The sequence below is a fragment of the Indicator indicator genome, chromosome 11 (genome assembly GCF_027791375.1).
Source record: "Indicator indicator isolate 239-I01 chromosome 11, UM_Iind_1.1, whole genome shotgun sequence".
Classification (NCBI taxonomy): Eukaryota; Metazoa; Chordata; class Aves; order Piciformes; family Indicatoridae; genus Indicator; species Indicator indicator.
This window is the reverse complement of record NC_072020.1, coordinates 1,362,673-1,387,041: the sequence shown is the minus strand read 5'-3', so window position 1 is coordinate 1,387,041 and position 24,369 is coordinate 1,362,673.

The window sequence follows — 24,369 nt, the reverse complement described above, 5'->3', positions numbered from 1 at the left end:
GATCTGTCCTGCTTTTTTTCATCTAATGCCCTCTTTCTTCCCTGCTCTTCCAGAGCAAATGAACTCCGTCCGCTCGGTTTCACTACATTTGCAAGACTAGAATTCTCTGGATTTTCTTTTTTACCACCCCCCCTCCTCCTCCCCCTCTTTCCTCCCTCCCCTTCCCCCCCTCCCCTAAGCAATTCAGCTGCGAGGCGAGTAAGTTATCGATGGCTCCGCAGACCAGTTGCGTGCCTGCTTCTGGTTTGTCCCCGACCCTCTTTCCCTCCGTGCTCAGCCCGGAGACCTGGAGCAGAGTCGTGACCGCCAGCCCCGCGGTCGGAGGGGAGTGAGTGGAAGCAGAAAGCCTGAGCCAGGCAGCCACACGCGGGGCACTGGAGGGAGGAGTTGTGTTTCTGATGCTGTGAATAGCTGTGGAGAAGCATGTGCTGTCATAGTAGTGAAAGAAAGCAACGTGTGCAGGCACATGCACGCAGGGACATAGTGTGTCTGAGGTTTGGAAGCATCCTACCTTTTACCAGGCTGCAGAAGACAGACTTTGAAGGACAGATTTATATTCTTACAAGTCTTTTCCTGAAGAAGGACTATAGAAACAGAGCAGAAAAATGAGGCTTCCCCTTTACCTTGTCCCTGAGAAGATGATTTAAAATCCTAGCTCCCTAGTGTTTCTAGAGCTCTTACCTTGCCTTACATTCCAAACTCGATAGCAAGTGACAGGACAGCATCCAGAGAGAGTCACCTGTGGATCCACGTGTTCTTTGCTCCCCTCCCGGGTAGGGAAGCCCAGCCTTGGGCCATGCACACGCAAGTCAGGTCGGCCGGAGCTCCCACTGCCGTGCACATCCTATACGTGGAGGTTGTCATAGCGATAACACTCCACCGGGCAGCGACGGAGCAGAGGCAGCCATCGGGAAGGGCCTGCCAGCGTCCCCCACTGCTGCCATCACCGAGGATGAGGAACCTGAAGTCAGCCTTAGGGCTGCAGTAGTACTGGCAGAAGGTCAGCGTGACTTTGCTGGCTGGCTCAGATTGCTTCATGTTGCTGGAGGCTTTGCCTCTGATTTAAATCTGCTGCAAAGGTGCTTGTCCGCTCACTTCCCTGCTGAACCAAGGTCCACATGGTGAAAGGCTGAATGGATGCACTCCACACCAGATACAGAATGCTTTGCAGTGTAGGAGCTACTCCATATGGCTGGTGGAGATGCCACTTTCATTTAAAGAAAAAAAAAAAGAAGGAACTCAAACATGTTTCCAATAAGCACTACTGAAAAAAAAAATCTCATTTAGTGGATCTGTACTAGAGGTACAGGTGTTTGGAGATGATATGCTGAGGTCTGAGTCAGAGAGGGCCTTGGAGCTCTGGGAGAGGGCTTCCCTTCTAGCCCCTTCCCATAGAAACACAGTTGCTACCTCGAGCTGCCTGTCAGGCTCCCTCCACTGCAAATAATCCACGTGTGAAATTGAAGGGAAGTTTTCTAGATAGCGGAGGTTATATGGAAGAAAGCCAGAGCAGAAATTGCTCTGCAGCATCTGTGTTCTTAATAACTATGCACAAGCTAGGGAAAAAAATAATATTTTCTTTGAATCCCCAACAAATTTTCAGGAGTGGCAGTTAGATGGGGGGAAAGGCTTTATTTTTTTGAAAGAGAGCACATAAAATGCTGAAATCTTTAGCAGACAATGAATGTGAAATGCTACAAATGCTGTTTGTGTGGCTGCTTCAGAGCAAAAGTGCATCTTAGTCTGCCAGTAGAACCCATTACTTGGCCCGTTGTCCCTAACACCATCACAGAGATCAAATGAGAACACTGCTTACTGTTGAGGCAGTATCAGTGACAACTGGGACTGAAGCAAGGAAACACAGAGCTCAGAGGAGCAGATTCAGCAGGTTAGTAAAAAAAATAAGTATTTCCAAGGGTTTGATTTCTAAAATGCAGCAGTGTCTTAGACTGTTCTTTTCAGGGCTGAAGGGATTCTCCAGGAGCAAAGCTCATTTCTTCCACTCAGCAAGTGAGACTTGGGCTTTGCTGTAAAATCAGCCTCTTAGCAATAAGCAGAGACTGGGCAGAGCCACAGTTTGGGAAAATTAGGACAGCTGTGGGCAATGAAGATCTTGGCAGAGTGATATGGATGGAATTATTTGGCTCTGGCAATGCCATCCTTCTTTGATGGTCCAGCCTAGCTCAGCCAAGTCAGGATGAGGGCATGGGGTCTGCCCCCTGCAAGGTCTGTTCTGTGTGCTGAGCAGTGTGACAGGTGAACAACTAGGTTTTGTCTGGTTCACCATTAGTGTTGTGACCCAGGTGTTCCTGTTAAGGGGCTCAAAACCATCCTCTTCTGATGAACTTGTAAGGTCACCTTTAGAACAGCTCTGGAGTGGCTGGTTAGTAGTTAATGCTCTAAGTGTTGTAAAATCCTCCACACACTCTGTCTGAGGAGCCTGTAACGTCATGCCTGTGTCAGTGACTACTCTCTTTTTATTGTTGTTGTGTTTTACCAAATCAGTACCGACACCTGCTGCACTCCCTCTCTTCTCCCAATTACTCACTTGTCAACCATGACTAATCTGTCAGTTTCTTGACAATTAGCCTGGGAAAGATGAGTCAAACTGAAAATCTTACCAAAAAAAGCAAAAAAAAAAAAAAAAAAAGGGGGGGGTGGGGGGGAAGAAGCTGGATTTCTTTTATTTTCATTTCCTTCCACAGGAACTGGGAACTGAAAAATCAAACATTTGGTATTACCAAAGAGAGTGGTCAGATTAGATGAATCTACATCTCCCTTGCTTCACTCCAGAGAAATTGAACTTGTGATTGTTGCCAATCAGTTTTCGAGTGAAGGTACTCAGCAGAAATGCGAGCACTGCAGCACAGCACTAAGCAAGAGGAAATGGAACAGCTTCTCCAGTGAAGAGATGAGTGTAAATTTCTGGAAAGGCAATTTGGATGAATAAAACATGAGAGCCAGTTCTCAGCCCTCATCTGAAGTTGTTGCACTGCGTAAAGGCGCTTGAATGCCTCCCGGAGTCACCGCCAGGATGGGTGGTCCGAGGGTGAACATATGGGTGCTGTGCTCTTGGCTGCACACACAGTGGTGACAGGGTGTGAGGATGCTGAGCACTCCTCTGTGCTGGGGCTACAGCAGCTCTGCTGAAGCTCTGGCTGCAGCTGGCATGCTAAGAGCATCCTAGTGGCTCCCCACACCAGGAATATGTAACACACTGTTGTATTGTCAAGTCCTACCTGCAGAAGAGCTCCACAGTGGCGAGATGAAGCTGCTGGAGGAGTTTTGGTCTGTTCCCTGTTCTTTGCCTTCTTTTTCTGGTACAGACATTCCTCTGAAATATTTGACTGCAAAAAAGGTACATGAGTAGAGCTGGATTTCACCAAAAGGAAGGTATGAAATCAAAAGATACTGTTGCTAGTCAGACCTCCATGCATGTGCTAGATTAAAAATAAGAATTAAAACGGAGAAAGGGAGCTATAGATGTCATCATTGACTGCCTGGTGAATGAACCATCCCATACTGCTGAGCAAAGAAGGTATAAGGGAGTATAGTACACTGCTGATAAATGGCCCTGATTTTAACCACTACTACCTTTCCAGCAAGAGCAGTGAGAAAGCAGGTTCCAAAGCCACCAAAGCAGGGCTCTTGAGGGGAAAATGGAATTAAGCCTACTGAAAGTCTAGTTTCCAAGAGGATGGAGACTGAATGTCACAGAAAAGTATTAGACAGACAAAAAGGTTGTAGTTCTGGCATTTGCAGTGAAACTTGATTAGCCTTCTCCTCAAGCTCCTCAGTCCAATTTGAGAGTATTCCAGGTAAGAGCAAGTCTCTTCAGTTCTTGGTCAATTTGTTTTGTCTTTATGAAAACTGGCAAAAGGATAACCCTCTAGTGCCACTGTGATGGCAGTTTTACTCTTGGCATGGTTCATCTGGCCAGATGTGCTGGTGGCTATCTTCATTAGGCACTCCTCTCAAATACCTGTTATCATCCACAGTTGGCTACTAGACTCAAAGACCAGACCAGTGTTCCACAGAATCACAGAAACATTCAGGTTGGAAAAGACTCTTGGGATCACCAAGCCCAACTCAGAACCCTACTGTACAAGGCTAAACCATAGCCCCAAGCACCACATCCCAAACACCTTTAAACACTTCCAGGGTTGGTGACTCAACCACCTCCCTGGGCAGCTCATTCCAGTGCCTGACCACTCTTTCTTACTCCAGTGCAGTATCTGCCTATGTTTCCAAGTAGTGGAGCTGTGGGCACTTCTCAAGAGCAAAGAGAATGATACTAAAATGCTGTCAGGTGTTTTGGTTGTAGTCACACAGCCCTTGTTTGCTTTCAGCCAAGCCTCGGCAGTTCATTGAGCAGTTAAAGTAACTCCATCCCCAACACCCCTCCAGCTTCTGCTTGTCAAGACCATGTAAAGGCTACAATCACCAGCTCCTCAAACTGGAAGCACAAGCTGGCCAATGCTCTGAAAGCACTCCCAGTACTGATGGGATACTGGTGGTTTGCATTTTGAGTAAAAAAGATCCAAAAGCACTTACAGAGCTGCTCCAGGGAGTGATTACACTGTGGCGAACGAGTAACGGCGGAGGAAGCCAAGCCAACAGACTTGTGCTTGTATTTAAGCAGTGAGAGAAGGTGAACCTCTGCCTGATTATTCATTTCAAAATCCTCTTTCTCTCCATCCACAGCAGTGCCCTGGGGAGTGATGCAGAGATCACACTGCCTTTTGGGCAACTTGAATCTGTATTTCAGAGAGCTCACCGTGAGACCGAAACACTGCTACCCAGACATCTAGAGCAGAAGGAAGAAGAGTGCTGCATCCTCTGGTGACAGCAAAACAACGTTTGAGAAGGGGCAAAGAGGATGTAATTATGAAAGATGGAATTTCTCCAAGATACAACATCTAATATGTTCAGACTTACAAAAAGCATTGCAATCCCTTTAAATAACCAGCGACAGTCCCGACCTGATATTACATCTCTGCTGGCAGTATGATTCCTTCTCACTTTTTGTAGGAATGGGGTATAAAAAGAAGCCTGTGGAACCAGCAGCACCATTTCCTGCAACTTGCAGATGCTCCTAGAAATTCCTGCCGTTTAATAACCATTTACTGACCTTGTCTGATATGACCATAGCATGAAAGCCCTGAACTAGCTCAACGGGTTGCTGCAGGGGTGATCTAGCTGTGTACTAAATCCTTTCAGGGTATCCATGCTCCAAATATTTAAAGAGATAATGAATATATGACAATTAATATAATCTCTTCCACACTTTTTTTCCCTTGACTCTGCTTTAACCTCAATTCTGTTCCCTTGGGTAGTCATTAAGATTCTTCCTGATAGCTCTTGGACTGTGAAAGGTCTCATGTAATCATCCTGAATCACTCAGCTCTACCTGCCTCTTTTTGTCAGCCTTTTTTAGGGTGGAACAGGAGGAATCATAGAATGGTTTGTGTAGGAGGAGACCCTCAAAGGCCATCTAGTCCAACTCCCCTGCAGTAAGCAGGGACATCCTCCGTTGGGATCAGGTTGCCCAGAGCCCAGCTGAGCCTGACCTTGAATATCTCCCATAGGGTCATCACATTGGATCTTGGGTTTGGGGTTTTTGTTTGGTTGTTTTTTGTTTATTTGTTTGGTTTTGTTGTTGTCAGAGGAGAGGGGGGCATGGATTTTTTGCTGTTTTGGGGTTGGTTTGTTTGCCTTTTTTTTTTCTTTTTTTTTTTTTTTTTCCCTGAAGGGCTTCTGCTATAAGGAAGCTTTCAGTCACCTTTTTCCTTCCCAGAACTTCTTTGGCCTGAATTTCCTCCTGAATTCCTTAGTCCAGTTGTTAGCCTTTCCATCCGGGAGATGGGTATTACAGCTCTCAGGGCTTTGCTGGATTTGCCTCAGGTTCCTGTTTTCTCCCTTTGCTCTGCTGTTGAATACAGCCATCATGAGCTGTTTCTTGACTAACGTCACTGAAAACGCACTGAGAGCAACATTTTGCTCAGACTGTAAATAGAATCCCAAATAAGATCTGGCAAGCATGCCCAGCATAGCTGGTGCTGAACACCAGGCTATGTATATGCATTTTTTCTTGTGGCTATACCCCAAGGCTGTGCAAGCACAGTATTTCCTGTCTCAGGTACTTACAGCATGCCTGCCACTGTAATATTCAGGCACAAACATGCATGCTGAATGCAGAATGAGCCTCACTGTCCCCTGCAAACCTGCAACAGTTGGTGCCATCATCTTTTGCTTTGGAAGGCAAAGGGTTTTCTCAGTGTATCACAGAACCACAGAAGCATTCAGGTTGGAAAAGCCCCTCAGGATCACCAAGTCCAACCCAGAACCCTACTCTACAAGGCTCACCCCTAAACCAGAGCCCCAAAGCACCACATCCAAACCACCTTTAAACACATTCAGGGTTGATGACTCAACCATCTTCCTGGGCAGCTCATTCCAATGCCTGAAATGAGCTTTGTCAGGAAAGTGAGGCTTTTGTACAAGGTGGGGTAGAACCTAGTTGGGCACAGCATGTCTTTTAAAGTCCTTTGGACACAACAGGATGAAAACTTTTGTGGAAATATCAGCAATTACCATTATTAAGATTAACATTCCACTCTATCAGATTAGTGCATGTGTCAACTGGAATAGAAGTGTGTGTGATGAGGGTTGCCCACAATAATGTAATGTATAACAATCCATTACAGCTCTCAAACAAAAACAAAGAAAATAAATGTTCAGCCTGCTATAAATCTGATGGGAAAGTGAACACAGCTCAAATGTATTTATTTTCTTCACTGAATCCTGACAAGATGCAAAATGTGAAAGATGCTGATGGTAACTGGGTTGTTATCTCTCTGCATAGTTACCAGTTCAACTTAAAAAAAGAGACCAAATTTTGAAATGACTTAAAAAAAACCCAACCAAACAACAAAAAAGTAAATATTAAAAACACTGCCAAAGCTTCTCTATAATGATTTATATTATTTTATTTAATAATAAAACAATCTTAGAGTCTATTAGTGGAGCACTGGAACAGGTTGCCCAGGGAGGTGGTTGGAGCCACATCCCTGGAGATACTCAAGGTGAGGCTGGGCAGGCCTCTGGGCAACCTGATCTAGTGGAGGATGTCCCTGCTGACTGCAGAGGGGGTTGGACTGGATGACCTTCGGAGGTCCTTTCCAACATTCTGTGTTGCTATGGTTCAGTTCAAAATGACAGCATGAAGATAATTTTGTCTTGGTAAAGACAAGACTATTCCTATCCTCTGAGTCGATCATCAAGTATAATCAATATATTTTTTAAAGGATTCAGGTTAATTTACATAGAGTTTTTTTTTTTTTAAATATTAACTCCACAAGCAGTGATAAAAGCCACTGAACACTGTACCTGAGAACCTTTCCAAGTAGATTTCTTCATAGAACTGGCATCTGTTTTTTTAAGTACTCCAGTGCAAATTATTCTTGTACTTAGTGTCTTAAAGCAATAGAAAAGAATACACTCATGTCCATTTGAAACCTCAAGAGGGAACATTCTGAAGCCACTGCTTCTTTTGATAAGAACACATCACTGCCTCTTTTTCTTCAGAAGGGTCAAGTGCAGCTGCAAGAGCAAATGATTTCATTAGCAAAGGCAGTCAAGATTTTTAGAAGTACCTATGTCAGAAAATAAGATAAATGAAAGTTAAAAGACAGGAAAATTGTCCAAATTGGGAGTGCCTTTATCTTCCACTTACATAACCATTTTCTTCCTTAGATTAAAAGTGGGGGAAAAAAACCACTAAGGGTTTTCTTCTGTTTGTTAGTCATACCACTTGCAATAATAGTGCTCTGTAATTGTCACTGTAATGCTTTGAAGTGTCTCAAGTGTTCAGGCAGAAAGAGATTGCACACTGAACCCAGTAAGAGCCAGACCTCTCCTGCTGTTTCCATGGAATGGGTGAGCTCAACTTCAGACATCTGATAGCTGAGTTCTGTGGTTTCAGGCTTTACAGGGTACTGACTGTGTTGTAGATTTATCCCTATGATTGGTCAGGTTGATTTAGATTACATAATTGAGACGCTTGAAGTCATGTGAGCAGCTAATCATAGCGAGATCTCTGTCTGATTTGAAAAGTCTGATGTCATGGTGGAGTCCTTAGTACTTGTGCATCCTGTGAGTCTCTTTTACTGGACCACAAAGAAAAGAGTACTGAGCAATGAACAACAGCATGGCTGAAGTCTGGAAGAAAAGCAAGTTAGTATAAATTCCTAGGGAAGGCTGAAAATTAGGATGCTGTAAATTTATAGAACCATAGAATTGTTTTGGCTGGAAAAGAGCTCTAAGAACATCAAGTCCAACCACCAACCCAAAGCCATTAAACCATGTCCCAAAGTGCCCTATCTACACAGTTTTTGAACACCACCTGCCTGGGCAGCCTGTTCCAATGCCTGACCACTGTTTCACAGTGGAGAGTTTTGTTGTTGTTTTTTAATATCCAATCTAAACCTCCCCTGGCACACTTTGAGGCCAAAAGCAGAGCTAACAGAAGAGAGCACAGGTGGCTGAATGTATGTGAATCTTAACATTAAATAAAGCAGCATTTTATGGCCAAAGGGGTAGCCATCATCTCATAGTGTCAGGAACTGCTTTCAACTGGGACATTCTTCTGGGAAGCCAGAAGGAAGGAAGTATGGCAGAACTGGTAGTCCCCATGATTAGAACATTCAAGAGATGAGGACATTAGGAAGACATCACTTCAGTCAGAAAAAAAGACCCTTTGATTCACAATATGGGAAAAAAACAAAAGTACCAGGGCTGGAGTTGGAATACAACAGATGCCATTGCCTGTCCAAGGGGATGTAGCCAGCCCTCACAGATGAACACCTGCAAACACTGAACCTTTATACCTAAATTGTGAGCTCTTCAGGCTAGGTATTGTCCTTTTGCTGTGAGTTTGTAGAGCACCTAAGCAGCTAATTTTACTTTCTGTCTGGCCTTAGCCCTTATAGTAAAATAAATAATTATTCTAAATCACTTTTAGCAGGGTCTGTTATGATAGGACAACAGAAAATGTTGTGAAACATTTTAAACAGGGTAGATGCAGCCTAGATTGAAAGAAGAAACTTTTTACAGTGAGGGTGGTGAAACAGTGACCCAATTTGCTAGAGAGGTGGTAGGAGCCTCATCCTTGGGAACATTCCAGGTCAGGTTGGATGGGTCTCTGAGCAACCTGATCTGGTTGAAGATGTCCCTGCTCACTGCAGGGGAGTTGGCCTAGATGACTTTTAAAGGTCCCTTCCCACCCAAACCCTTCTACAATTCTAAAAATTGTCTATATGTCTACTCAATCCCAGTGGCACTGTAACTCTAAACTGTGCAGCATTTGGCTGTACTCAAAGATTTTTATCAGCAAAAGTTTCCTTTTACTTTCTCCTCTGTTCCTGCCACCACTCTGTTATGAGAGACACAGTTCTGCAATGGTTGGTAGAAGCTGGAGGAAGAAAAATAAAAACATTTTAAAAAAATTCACAAGAACCATTCTCCACTGGCATTTTTAAGACTGAAGGCTGAAACAAAGACATCGAAGTAAAGAAAGTAGAAGCTAAACATGAATTTTTTATGTGTATGTTCATACGCTGCACACTTAGCACATCTTTACTCTATTGTAGCCCTGTTGAATGGCAGACAACAATAAGCAGAAAGATAAGGGAAAGATCACTACAGTAAGGACTCTATGCACCAAAAGAAGTAGTGCAGAGAATGATCTGATTCAGAGAAAAAAAAGTGTCTGCTGTGTATTTGTGTGACCCCCTAATGGGAGCTTTGTGTAGGAAACCTATTTCTATTCCACATAGAAAAGCAAAGAATGAGCAGAGCTGTGAATGATAGTGACTGTAACTGCAGACAGTTGGTAAAGGTTTGGACTTCTTGGGGGATAATATTTTTAATCCCATTGCACCCAGTGGAGTCACAAGGATGTTGGCAACATGCTTTAAAAGCCATTTCTCCATGAACTGAAATGCACTGCACTGGGGGCACCAGGGGATGTTTCAAAACTTCTTTCATGGAACTTTTTCTTCCACAGATGTGAAAGCCACCTTCCTGTCACCTGGACAGAAAAGCTGGACCATAACCAGGTACTCAGCTGAAAACCCCAACACCACTTTGCTCCAAACCAGTTTGAGTCTGATTTCCTTCTTATTATAATTTATTTATTTATGTATTATTTTATGAGACACCTGAAATTTGCTCCTGGTATTTATTTATGTATTATTTTATGAGACACCTGAAATTTGCTCCTGGTTCTCCTGCTCAAAACCAAAGATAAAAAGTGATTTCATGCTGCTTTCCTCACTTTATACTTTAAGTCAAGATTGAAAGCTTTGTTCTCCTGAACCAAAACTTTATCTGATCTAAATGCCAAAATGTATGTTTTAAGTAGCGTAAAAGACATGATATTTGTTTCATGATATAGCTTCAACCCAGGGTATTTTATAATATAGTTGCAACCAGTTTCCCCCACTGATTTTCATTGCTAGGTATTGTTTGCATAGCAGCTGCTAAATAGGCTGTTAAACCAAAAAACGACCTGGGGACGGTTTTCCTCAAGATGTGAAAGGCACCACAGTCCTGAGCCTTGGTTAACAAAAGACAGAGAAAGCTGAATTTTTAAAGAGAGCACATCTTCCACCTAGAGAAGCATATTTCAAAACTTCCAGTAAAAGCTTCCATTCCAGTTCTTAAAAAGGGCTTCCCTGAACACTATGGCTTTGAGCATGAAGTTTCAGTCTTATTATTCTGTTGACAAGGGGGAATCATTCCCATTCAACTACAAAAAGAATAAATATTTGGAAAGAGGACTATCTCAAAGGGAAATTTTGAGGGTGCATGCAAATTCTTGGGACCACTGAAGTAAATAACAAGGGCCAGGATTTCATCCCTGCAAACAGATCCAGGTGGTTATAGTCAGACATGCCTGCTCCTACCTGTGGGGAGCAAAATCATTCTGAAAAACCAGGCCACAGCAGTTATCTGGCAAACAGATCAGAGAGTACTATCACTGCCAGCATGCAAACCATTCTCCTTGTTAATTATATACATTTAATGTCAGAGAGCTAATTATCGAAGAGAAAAAAAAATTCCTAAAAGAACACAGAACTAGAAAAGAAAAAAAAGAAAAAAAAAAAAAAAGAATACAGCCAAACTTCCTTGAAGTTCTCACTCTTGACAGTGGTAGCATCAATTCTGACTATGTTTTAGCTGTGCAGTTTCCTTCAGTGACATGGGACAAAAAAAAGGCAGCAAATAACCCTGAGGTGCATTACTTTCAAATGGTTACCTGCCTCTTTCCAATGCCCCTTTTACCATCTGACTACCAAATTACCCTGCTTATGTTATTGTTGTTATTATTTTAGTCACTGTGAGAGAAGTATCCCTGAAAAAGAGACAATTGCTTGGTGAAATGAAGTTTTACACCAGTGTTCATTCCACCTCTGAGAAGACTGCTCACAACCAGCTCGAACTGTGAGGAGTACCAAGATCTGCTTTGTTAACTCTCTAAACTCATCAGTTCTGATTGGTATGTAAAACAGAAAGCAGCCTTTAGGTGAAGTTCCTTCCTAAAAACATTACTTTGGTGCTTGGCTTCTCTCATCTAGTTGAAGAATGAGCTGAATGAAGAGATCTGATGACCAGTATTCCGAGGCTCCTTTCCATTTTCCCCTTAGAGAGGTTTCCTGAACTGAGGACCTGTAGTTTCTCCAGGCCTCTTGGGAAGCCAAGTCAAGAGCAGGCTGACATTTGGCAACTTTGTCCCAAGGTTTCCTGCTGAAATTCTGTGTCATTCTCACAAGTCATGATGCTATGGGACTCTGCTCTTCACACCTTTTATCCTTTAAAAATTTGGCACCCAAAAAAACCCAAAGGAAAGTGGACATGAAGGTGAATGGAAGAAGAGGGAAAATTAAGTGCAATGTCCAGGTACTGGGTTGACCTGACAGTGGTTGGTGTTCAGCTGGGATAAACAGCCATAGATCAGCTGCATGGGTTTAGAAGTATGAACCAATTGTAGAATAGTTTCGGTTGGAAAAGATCTTTGAGATCACTGAGTCCAACCATTGACCTAACACCACCGTGGCCATTAAACTACACCCTGAAAGTGTTCAAAGCCAGGCTGGGTGGGACCTGGTCCAGCAGAAGTCCCTTTCTGGGGAGAATTGGGAAGCAGGGGAGCCAGAACCTAAATCACATCTGAATACACCTGTGGAAATTTCATTCTGACAGCTCTTACCATTTTATTTATTTATTTATTTTTTTAGGTCAAGCTCAAAGTCTCCATTTTCAGCTTTCAGCTTCTTTCCTATCAGAGGGTATAATGGGAGCTGAGGGCAAATTTATAAAGGAATGCACCAAAGAAGGAATAACTATTAACTTGCCATTACAGAAACTATATTAACCACATCACCTGGGACCACAGAGGAGACACAAATTAATGGAATCGTTGTTCTCATTTTGTAAGAGCCTCCCCATGAGGGAACAACTTGACAAAGTTTCAGTTACTATTTTAAATGACAAAGCCCAGGCAATTCGTCTTCACTGTCAGACATTCCTCCTCGGAAAGGACAGTCCCTGTTTTTAGCACACATGTTCCTATTTTCTGTGGAGTCTGTCTCCCAGAGAAGTGTAACTATTCCAATGCATTTCAGCACAGTTTAAAGGCCAGGACCGTAGTTCAGCCTCATGGGTTCCTATTAATTCCCTTCCAATGTTATACATCAGTTTAAGAAACAAGGATTTTCTGCTTTAATTAGTCCCTTCAGTTATCAGCTCCTATTCCACCATCAGTCCTGGAGATGTAGATGATTTATGCATTCTCCATAAGACTAGCTTTGTTGTTGGGGGTCTTATCAAACTAGTAATTTATTAAGGCTCTCCACCAAATTTAACCTACCATTTTTTAACTCAGAGCATATCATTACACTTTTAGCTCTATTGGGATTCATTGCAGGTGTAGAGGAGCATGGTTGTCAGCTTAAGCACTGTTGTAACCAGCAGGATAGGTTTTCCCAGCTTGGAGGATTCAAATTGCTGCTCAGCAGGAGCACTGCTGGTGTCTTGGCCTTTATTAAAGGCTCATCTCAGACCTGGTAGAGAGCCATCAACAGTAGGGTCTCCTGGGGGACAGGTTCTGTATGTATGTGAGCATGCCCCTCTGAGCTGTGGCCAGAGGGTGTCCCCTGCTTCCTCAGGAGGGGCCAGAAAGAGAATGGAGTTATGGAGTGATGTCTGCAAGAACATTTGGTTGTGCCTGTGTTCACACCATGTAGACTCAGGTAGGGACTGCAGACCATGGTAAGGAGAAAGCTTAAGGTTCTAAATCAACACAGTGAAGTATCCTAGAGATTCCTGTTGGGCATTTTCTGAGCCCAGCTTTTCAGCTGTAATGCCTTAGTCATGTTGGCATGAAGACATTCAGTAACATACCCTGAAGGCTAATACCTACATCAAACTTACTGAAGCACCAAACTCTTAATTCCCTCACTCTTAGACCAGTACACACTGCTCTCTCCTACCCATAACCTACCTACCTTGTCTCTGGATTAGAATAGTTCACAGGCTCACAGGATGTTAGAGGTTGGTAGGGATCCTCAGGAGATCATTGAGTCCAACTCCCCTGCCAGAGCAGGACCATAGAATCTAGCACAGGTCACACAGAAACACATCCAGATGGGTCTTGAAAGTCTCCAGAGAAGGAGGAGGAGTTGTGCATATTTTGTCTCCTCTCTCCAGGGTTTATCATTAATGACATGGGCAAAGCTGTGAATCATTAAAGCTTGATCAACCCATGTGAGCTCCTGCAAGGAGGAAAGATGCATACTTGTACAAATGGTGTGCTTTCTTATCTGTTGTGTGCCTGAAGTAAGCCTTTTTCTAAGCAACTGCTCATGAGGCAATGGTCTTCCAATAAAAGGAGGGAATGTGCTGGGAATGCACCAATTCTGGATGCAAATACTTCTGGGACATCAGCTGTTACCTGTCGATGCATATTCAGTTGCAGGGTGCTGCAACTGCATGAGCTTCCTTGTCTCCCAAAATGGAGCAATTTGATTTTCTTTTTAAAATCCCTTAAGAGTAAAATCCCTAAAGAATAAATGTTCTACTTCTGTAGAAAAGCAGAACATTAAGAACACAACTCCTGACGAGGAAGGGGAAGTCTGGGGTTAGTTTTGCTGAGTCAGATACATGGATGGTGGAAATTCGCTGCAGTGCTTCTCAAAGCTAATGGCAGCACTCTAAATTTACACAGCAGAATATTGGGTTATGAAACACTCTCACATGCAATCAGATGAAACTGCAAAATGTGAGTTTGTCTGTGAGTTTGATGTAAATCTGTCAGATCGGTTCATCTGCAGAGGAGCAAGATTTCTGCACATTTTTATGAGCTTCACATTCAGTATGGTTTAACCATCACATAACTTAAGCCTAGCAAAGAACCTGATAGCTTCAAGTTTCCAGACACTTAGAGTACTTTCCCTTACAGGGGTCAACACAAAAAAAAAAACAACACCAAAAACATGTGCCCATATTAAATAAAATGCTGTATCAGCGTGACTGCTTGTCACAGGCAATGGATAATTTAAAGGCTGGCAGGTAAGAGTTACGTTTTCTTTGCCAGTAGGGCAATCCCCTATTTAGGAGAGAGTTCAAAATCCAGTAATATATATATATAGTGTGTGTATATATATAGCATATATATATATATATATACACACACACACACACATATAATACATATATAATACATATTTGAATGCTACAGATGCCACAGATGCTTTTCTGACATGGGGTACTGCACTAATTGTTCCAATTAGAAGAATTAAAGCCTGCAGAGAATTAGGTTCTGGGTCACCACTCTGGAATGGAATCTCACAAATTGAACCATCTGAAAATCTGGGATTTGAAAGACAAAGCAACATCTGGATTCTGCTTCACACCAGGCAGCCTTCTCCTCTGCCCTGCTTCCCTTTTGATTTTGCAGCCCAGATGTCTCACAGCTTGTTCCAGGCAGAGCTCCATTCCATCCTTCTCACTGCTGCAGTGTAACTCTTCAAGCACACCCTCCTCGTGTGTTTTCAGTCTGCTGCTGCTGCTGCTACTACTAAATCTCTTTTGCAACACTGGAAGCTGCATTTCTGAGGTCAGTGGCCCTAAGTAAATGTCTCCGTGGCTGGAGGAGAACTGGATAGGATCAACAAATTATGAAAGTGCTGCAAGAGCTGGCCCCCAGATTTACACCTTCACAGCATCTCACACAGGCAGGGGTTTTGTTTATAACTGCTACAGTGCAGAATTAAAGCAATCTGGGATGGCCAAACCACCTTTCAATGGCAAACCAGGTTAAACAACCTGCACTAATCAGATCACTGTCAAGAGAAGGTCCTTCCCACACCCTTAATCTCTCTGTGAACTCCCCCAGACATTTTTAATCTTGACACAACCACAATTTAAACTGAGGACTTCAGTGTATCTGTGGCATAGCTTACCCATGGCAGGCTTTCCTTCTGCAGCATTACATTGCTCAGGAGTATTTGCTTCTAGCTGCAAGAGTGGCTCAGGAAGAGCCCCAGCAAAGGTTCACTTATCAGGAGGCAAAAGCAGGACACTGAGCCTAGCACACACCTCTCAGCCAGCACTGTGAACCAATCAGCCTAATTGGACAGGTATGATGAGGAGCTACTGTCCTCTCTAGAAACACCCAACCCTGCAGAGCTAGCAACAGGAATCAGCCTTTCATCAGAGACAAAGCAGCAAAACATTAGCATTGCAATTACCAGCCCAGGTGCAGAGCCTTGTGTCCCCCTGTGCATGGCACTGGGGAATTTTTAGTCTGTTCTGAAACTGTGCTCTTATAACTAGGCTTACTAAGGAGGAAGAAAAAACAGAAGAAAAGATGGAATCAAGTTCTAGCAGAATTAATTGAAAACTGTCAAAACTGTAAAATGTGTGTGTGTGGGGGGAAATATATATATAAAAAAAGAAAAGCTCCAAAACCAGGCAAATTCCTGCAGTTTTATGAAGTATTTTTAATTATTATTCAAACATAAATAAATTTTAAAAAAATAGGTCTTGGAAAACGTTGAAGCAAGAGACAGAATTTCTTTGCATGCTGTCATATCAGCCCACTTTTTTTTTTTTTTAATAATTACAGTTTCTAGCCCTTATGATTATAACTATCATTTAGAAAACATTAATTGGAACACTAATAGAGAGCTGAAGCATCTGCAGTCACTGTCTGAAACAATAGCTTGGATAGATAGGAATTGCTTTATCCACCTTAGTGGATATTAACTCTGAAGCCTGATAATAATCCTGTTATTATTTTACTATTCATTTCATGTCAAGTATCTAGCTAAAGCATATACCTCAAACCCTGATATTCTCCCTAAGAATAAAATCCCTGACCCCATTTTGTGTAACCAAAGGTGAGCCGGTGTTCTCCTGCAGCCTGTAGGCTTCTTGGAGTTTCTGTGTCAGAAACGTTTTCTTTTGGCAAATGGCTGCTATCTGCTCCACACAAAGGGTCCATTTCTGATGAAATATGAATAGTCAATAAAATGAAGACATCTCTCTAAGCCTACAGCTAACATCTGAATTGGAAGAAGCAGTTCCTGTTGTGTTTGTAACCTTGTCTATCACCTTTCCATCATGCCCTGTGTTACCTGTTCCTTACACACTGTGAGGCTCCAAGGACACAGAAAACTGAGGGTCAGTTCTGCAGAATAGGTGTAACCTTAACTCACTTTTAAGCCTGGCCTCAAATGACCTTTAAGCTCCTCCAGGATCTGGTGAGCCTAGTTACAAGCTGCACCACATTAGACAAAAGCCAGAAGACAGAAATGCTGGAAAGACTTCTCACCATTTCTTTCCCTCTCTCCCAGTGAAGGGATCTGAAATGAAAGACTTTGCTTTCTCCCAGGTGGATTCCTCTTGCATCTCAGCAACGTTGTTGGTTTTTCCTTCCCCTCACTTACACATTCTTTCAGATGCAGATCTGGAAAGTAGTTCCCTGTCTCTGAATTCGTGTCACAGGCACAACCAGCCAGTGGGAGCTGAATACAGTGGAGTTCCACAGGCCCCCATTAAAATGAGGGCCAGAAAGCAATTTGCTGTGAAAGTATAGACACCTCTGCAACCACCCAGGAGGGGTGGCATTAATAAAGAGTGTTAGTGCTGCTGCCTAGTTAAGGGGAGAGCTAAGGCTGGCAGTTTTGCTTGTCACTGTGATTCAAAACATGACAAAGGGGAGTGAGAAATAGTATTTTTAAGGGAAGGGAAGCTTCACTTTCAGGCTTGGAGCAACTCTGCTTTCATCTGATGACTGTGTGATGGATGGAAGGAAAAAGAAGCAGTCCTAAGAAACCGTAGCCTAAGAGAAGGTGTCACAGATTTAGGGGAGCTATGACTACAAGAAGAATTAAAATCATCTCTATTTGTCCTACTGGGAAAGAAGCTGGCTTAATTTACATATTTCTTCTGAACTTCACTGCCATCCCAATGCACCCTCCTTATGTCTGACATTTGGGCAAACCTCAGCTCACAATCTGTGCCTCTTTGGATGCTCTCCAAATTTGCAGGAGGTGTTCCACATGTAGAGAGGCTGGACACCCTTGGTGGGACAGATCCACCCTAGGACAACTTCATCTAACCTAAATGTCCATCTCATAGTGTAAGCTTTAGCCCCAGATAGAAACATAGATGCATTCCCTTAGAATCAGCTTCCATAGGAACGGATAGATCAGGCATGCACTGGGTTTGCTCTGAGTGACTCCCTACGGACATGGATCTGAACAGCACCTGGGGAGCCCTGGACCTTCACATCATAGAATCACAGAATTTTCAGGGTTGGAAGGGACCTCAAGGATCATCCAGTTCCAACTCCCCTGCCATGGGCAGGGACACCTCACACCTGATCAGGCTGCCCAGAGCCACATCCAGCCTGGTCTTAAACACCTCCAGGGATGAGGCTTCCACCACCTCCCTGGGCAACCTGTTCCAGTGTCTCACCACCCTTAGGGGGAAGAACTTCTTCCTAACTAGTCCACCATGATGGTCTTTGTGCTAGCCCACCATGAGAGAGCAGGCTGTGACACTGCTGAGCAGCTGATGCCTTTTTGCATTATAGAGATGTGGAAGATTTGATGATGAAACAGCAATGCTGCATCTCCTCAGCATCTGTCTGCTTCAGTTCTAGTCTGCCTGTCTAATTCTGAGGCAAATGCTTCACTACAGCTCTGAGTCCATTCTGAAATGCTTGCCTGCTGTGCTGTTCTCACTGCTTGATCATTCTCTCCCGAGTATCAGATTTCTTAGAGTGCTGCTTTGAGAATGTGTCTACAGGAGGTTCCTGGAAAATGGCTGCTAATGCCAGCTGTAAGAACTGAAGGTAAAGATACTGAAGGGGCCAAAGAGCACAAAGAAACAAGCCAAGGCTGCCAACAGGGCACGTGATAACAACTGATTCTGATTAATGGGAAAAGGAGTGAGGGAGGACAAAATTCTCTCCTTGTGTTTTCAGAAAGGGACTAAAGCAGCCCTTGGTTCTTCTCTTAGAGCATCATTCTGGTTTAATTTTCTACTCTTCCTCCCCATTTCTCCAGTCATCAGTCTGCTCTTGGAGCAGATCATCAGTCCTTCATAGCTGCATGCAGAAGGTTTCAGTGGCTTGATGGAGACTTTAGGCTTCATAAAACAATGCATTTCCTCAACAGAGAACAGAAACATCCCCCTCCTGTAAGTGGGGCAGAAGAAAGATTCTATCAATTGTTTATTTCAGAGTTGGTGCCATACCCACATAATGACACAAGGACAGGAAGTGAGTTAAGTCTGTAAAGGAAATCTGTGACCAAGGGGACTCAGAAAATTCTCCACAGCATGAGACTGTGGTGCATCAAGCTTGGAAGCAGGTGAGCCCTCATTTCCAGTCAGCACCAACACTCAGCTTTTTCTGAACCTTGTAGCCCACTGCCAGCACCCTTCTGGCCTCTGATCCCAGGTGCACATCTCAGCTCATACCTTGGGGATGGCTTATGCTAAAGCCTTGCCCTCCCAAGGATGAACTGGAGATCCATCCTAAGCTGTAGGCCATCACTAGGTTTGTGTTCACTGAGCACCAGCAACTCTTCTACCCAAGAAGAACGTTTGGAGGAATAAGGGAACTTTGAAAACAAAACAAAAAGACAGTAAGAAGAAGGTAACTTTGCTGCATGCCCGTATTGATTGTCACTCATTAGCAAGGAGATCATAACTCCTTTATGAACTTGGTAGCTTCATACTGGAATAACAAAGCCTGAAAATAAGCTTCTATGCTGACTGTGTTTTTTTACTTACAAGAAAGAGATCACAAACCACTGTAACCTCAAGGATCTGAAAACAAGCTAACAAAGCCAGCCAGCCACATTGCCCTGCAGCTAAACTAAATGCACTGACCTGAACATTTTTTGGGGGTTGCAAACTAACTTTCATTTAAATTCTGAAAAATTAAATACAGAAAATTTGGCAACAAAGGCATGTAAACTTTCTCTGCTACCAGAACACACAAGCCTCCTTGGTGACAGGAAGAACTGGCTTTTCATCAAGTATATTGGACAACCAGTCCAAGAGCAACTGCAGTACCATTCCCAGGAATTAGTTTGCGCAAATGTAGTTTTTCAAATTATCTCTTCCATTACCAAGACCAAGAGCTTCTTTTGTTTGTGTGTTTGTTTTGAAAGCTAGAGAACTCTGAGCATCCTCCTGCTGCATTTTAAGCACTCTACACTCCAACCTCTTGAGCTCTTTTAAAAATTCAATTTCTGAGCCTGCTGTCTAAATGCTCACTGTGACTCAAACTCCAGCCTTGAACATGGTGGCCACATAACTTTTGTTCAGATGAGATTTCCAAAGACAAACAGTCAAAGAGCCACTGGTTTTTAAAAAGGCAAGAGACACAAGCACTTTTAAACTAATTAATATTTTTTAAAACCAAAAATACAAAAAAAGAAAAAAAATTCTGGGATACCCCCCCCCCTCCCCTGTAAGAAATGTCCCTCTGCAGCCATCTTGTAGCCCCCTTCAGGTCCTGGCAGGTTGCTATTAGGTCTCCCCAGAGCCTTCTCTTCTCCAGGCTGAACACCCCCAGCTCCCTCAGCCTGTCCTCATAGCAGAGGTATTTCAGCCCCCTGATCATTTTCCTGGCCCTCCTCTGGACTGCTCCATCAGGTCATAGAATCAACCAGGTTGGAAGAGACCTCCAAAATCATCCAGTCCAACCTATCACCCAGCCCTATCCAATCAACTAGACCATGGCACCAAGTGCCTCACCCAGTCCTTCCCATGCTGAGGGCTCCAGGCTTGCTATTACAGTAAATTTTATGTCACTTCAGGATCCAGAACACTGTTCTAAAATGGCATTTCTTTTCATGAGGAATGTGATAAAACACAAGGAAGAACTCATCTGAACTCCCATCCAAGAAAAACAATTCTAATGACTTCATAGAATCAGTCAGGGTTGGAAGGGACCACAAGGATCACCTAGTTCCAAGGCCCCTGCCATGGGCAGGGACACCTCACACTAGATTTCTATCCTTCCCTGCAGCTGATTCTTTTTGGGAGGGGTAGAGAGAAGGTTGTTATTTTCCATTAAACAAAGTTTAAAGGGAGGCAGAATCTCAAGGGAAGGTAGGAATCAATTATAGCAGTATGAAGAGGTCTGAGGAGTCCTCTGAAGGTCTCAGATTTTATGTATTTATTTAATTTTTTGGCCAGCTCTGACAAGTTCTCTGTCTAGTAAAATGGGTCATCTCCTGAGCTGCTTAGACTCACCCTTCCAGTCACAGACATGACAGCAAGTCAGCTTTCCTTCTGCTGTTTTACAAGCTCCCTGAGAAGGCAGAAAACCATAGCTGTAGGGGCAATTAACTGCAGTCTCTACATCTTAAAGCTATTTTTTCAGCATAGACCTTGGAAAGATGAAACTGCAGAAATCATTGATCACCAGGATGATCAGAGGGCTGGAGCACCTCTCCTATGAGGACAGACTGAAAGAATTGGGGTTGTTCAGTCTGGAGAAGAGAAGGCTCCCAGGAGACCTTCTTGTGGCCTTCCAGTATCTGAAGGGGGCTACAAGAAAGCTGGGGAGGGACTTTTTAGGCTATCAGGTAGTGATAGGACTGGGGGGAATGGAATAAAGCTGGAAGCGGAGAGATGCAGACTGGATGTAAGGAAGTTCTTCCCCATGAGAGTGGTGAGAGCCTGGAATGGGTTGCCCAGGGAGGTGGTTGAGGCCCCATCCCTGGAGGTGTTTGCAGCCAGGCTGGATATGGCTCTGGCCAGGCTGATCTAGTGTGAGGTGTCCCTGCCCATGGCAGGGGGGTTGGAACTGGCTGATCCTTGTGGTCCCTTCCAACCCTGACTGATTCTATAATTTGGGATTAGTGATTGAAGCAATAAGCCAGCCAGTAACAAACAAAACCTGGTTTGGATGAGGTGCTCTGAACTTTAATATTTCCTCCTCCAACTTCTCACTAGGTCGAGAATTTAAAGCTGCACTTTTCTGTTGGCATTGGTTATCTCTTTCCTAAATTTAGGTGTTTTTTTTTTTAATTTTAAATTGTTATCTAAAATATGGACTTGAAAAGAGAAAATGTTTTCCCTTTGGAAAGGCTGTGTAAAATATGAAAAGGAAAGGTATGATAAGGTCCTCAGTTTTCTGCAGTGAAATTATCTTCTGGACTTTGCTCCAGAGAGCAAAGAGATTATTTAGGTCAGGCAGAAATGGATTTTTCATCTAGTAAACAATGCAGCTGAAAACTTGTCAAAAGCAGTTCATATCCTAACCTCATTTCACAGGTTGCTTTCCAGTTTTCCTAACATTTACTTGAAAACTACTATCAGAGATGTCATTCAGTCAGGTAGGAATTGCACATTCAGCTCAATCATATGTGTTTCAGTAACCACATCTTTCAATGCAGTGTATTAAAGTCTTGGGTCTGTTCTGATTGAACATGCCCAAGAGTTTCCTAGGACCCACTAACAGGCATTGACTCTCTGGGCCCTTGGGTCCTCTAAAATGGACAATCAAACCCTATATGAGAAAAGACTAATCACAGAGGAAAGCACATTGCCACATGCACAGTAAGGACCTTATGAAATATGCCGGCAGACAAATGCCTACACTTAACATTCTGTGCACTTTGAAAGAGGTGGAGATGCCATTAGGAGGCTGACAAGCATTTTAAGAAGGTCTACAGGACACTAGAATGGAAAAATTATCCACACTGATAGAACTATAATGCTGGAGAAAAAGACCTCAACACAACCTGTATGTAGCAACATACCAAGATGCTGCTGGTTAATAAAAGAGGTAGGAAGAGGGAAAGTAGTCCCACTAGGGCTGGAAGGAGGTAAAATAACATTAGGAAGAAGAAAAATGGGCAATTAATGTCTAAGCATGTTTTTTGTGATCTAAAGAAAAGGGGCTAAAGAGCATCATAAACCTCTCTGCTCCGTGGCAAGCACACCACGATGCTTTGCTCCTGGGAAACACACAGACACATAAACTGGTAACACTGCCCTGCCTTTACCTGCAGTTCACTGATGAAGCTGATGGTCAAATGGACTGCCACAGCCTTGGGGCATATCAAGCTCCTCTGACAAAAGCCATAGCAACCTTTGCAGCTAGGAGAGCTGTTCTGTTGGATCTGTCCATTTGAAGATGTCAACAATCTCGTTAAAGCTGCCACTGCTGGGTTGTGGCTGATGTTGCCAACTCCTGGACCTGGTGCAAAACACTCTTCTTTTGGAGATGCAGTTTCTCATTTACCTTAATTAGGGCAAATTGCCTGCTGCAGCCATGCCAGGTGATGCTAGCAGGTGATGCCATGTCAGACCATGCCTGAAATACGTATCCAAGTCACAGCCATGTGCCATTACTGGTTGGATCCACTGGGAATTAAAGAGGTTCTGGAGGATTTGAATTCTTCTCAGGAGGTGTGAGTGTCCCATCTTTGCACTGCCAAGCAGCCAGTGTGAGAGGAAGCTGAAGACTTGCACTCCTAAGAGCAGCACAGGACAGCTTTGCAGACAACAGCTTAAGCAGCTTGACAAGAAGCTGCTCAGAGGCAGCTGCTGTCCTTGCTCTCCATCTTGGGTTTGGAGCATTCCTCCGAATTAGAATCCTGTTTCTACAAGCCTTGGGTTTTATTGCTTCTTAACTCCGACTAATGAGAGTATTGTTTCCCCTGGTAGCACATCTCAGTCATTCAGAGCCTGAAATTATTCAACTGAAATCTCAGGGACATTCATAAGGGATTAATTTTGGAAATAGCCAAACACCCAACTGTTGCAGTAGCATCCTGAGGATCCACTTATACAAAGGCAGAGGAGATGACTGGCTGAGGGATCACAAGCAGCCGAACCTTCAGCTTTGCTGCAAGCTAGTGTCAGGAACTCTTCCTCTCTGTGTGTCCATTTGGCTGCTAATACAAAACAGGAAAGGATGGTAAGCCAAGCAGTGCTGTCGCTCATTAGGGCCATCAAATTATTTCTGCCACTATTCCAACATTTCCCCTTTAGCCTTTCATCATTATTCTTGTGTGTTCTACGAACAAAAGAAATAAACAATTAAAAAAAAGGAGGGCTAGAGAACAGAAGCAGCTTTTTGGTTTAGACGGATTTTAAAATGAGTTTCCCTCTCAGTAAACAATTCTCTCTCACTGCTCCCTAACTAACAACTTGCATCAAATTCACTAACAATCCATGCTGTTGGGTTTGGAATTACACCCTAGCAGCAGAGAGGGTAGAAACCTTCTCTTTTAAAAGGACAGGACTCAGCAGCCTTCTCTGAGTGCAATGGATTTGTACACTGGGGTATGTTCAATGCTCAGCCTCAGACAGACAAATTCTGCGCTGGATGGGAGGAACAGGAACTTCTCACCTGATGCTCTCACCAAATGAATGGGGACAGAAGTAAGTGTAGAGCCAGCCCTGGTTTCTCCCTTTCAGCAGCATGAAAGGAAACATCATGAAACATGAAGTAACCATTCTCCCCCTCAACTGAAAGGGAGCTTCTCACAGGCATCACTTCTCATGTGTAGCCAGCTGCAGAGTTTTGCCTGGGTAAGAAGTTGTGCAAAGTTACAGAGCAGCTACCCCCTTTGCTGGCAGATGTGCTATCTCTGCAATCCAGAGGCCAATGCCTCCCTATAGGACTCTCTAAAGCAACCTACCTGAGCTTTACCATAACCTTAGTTCAGTGTGAAACTAACAGCACTCAAAGGAAATGAAGGAGACAACATAAAAGAAAAAAAAATGCTTCATGCAGACTAATCCTTGTGGCAGAGAAGGAGAATA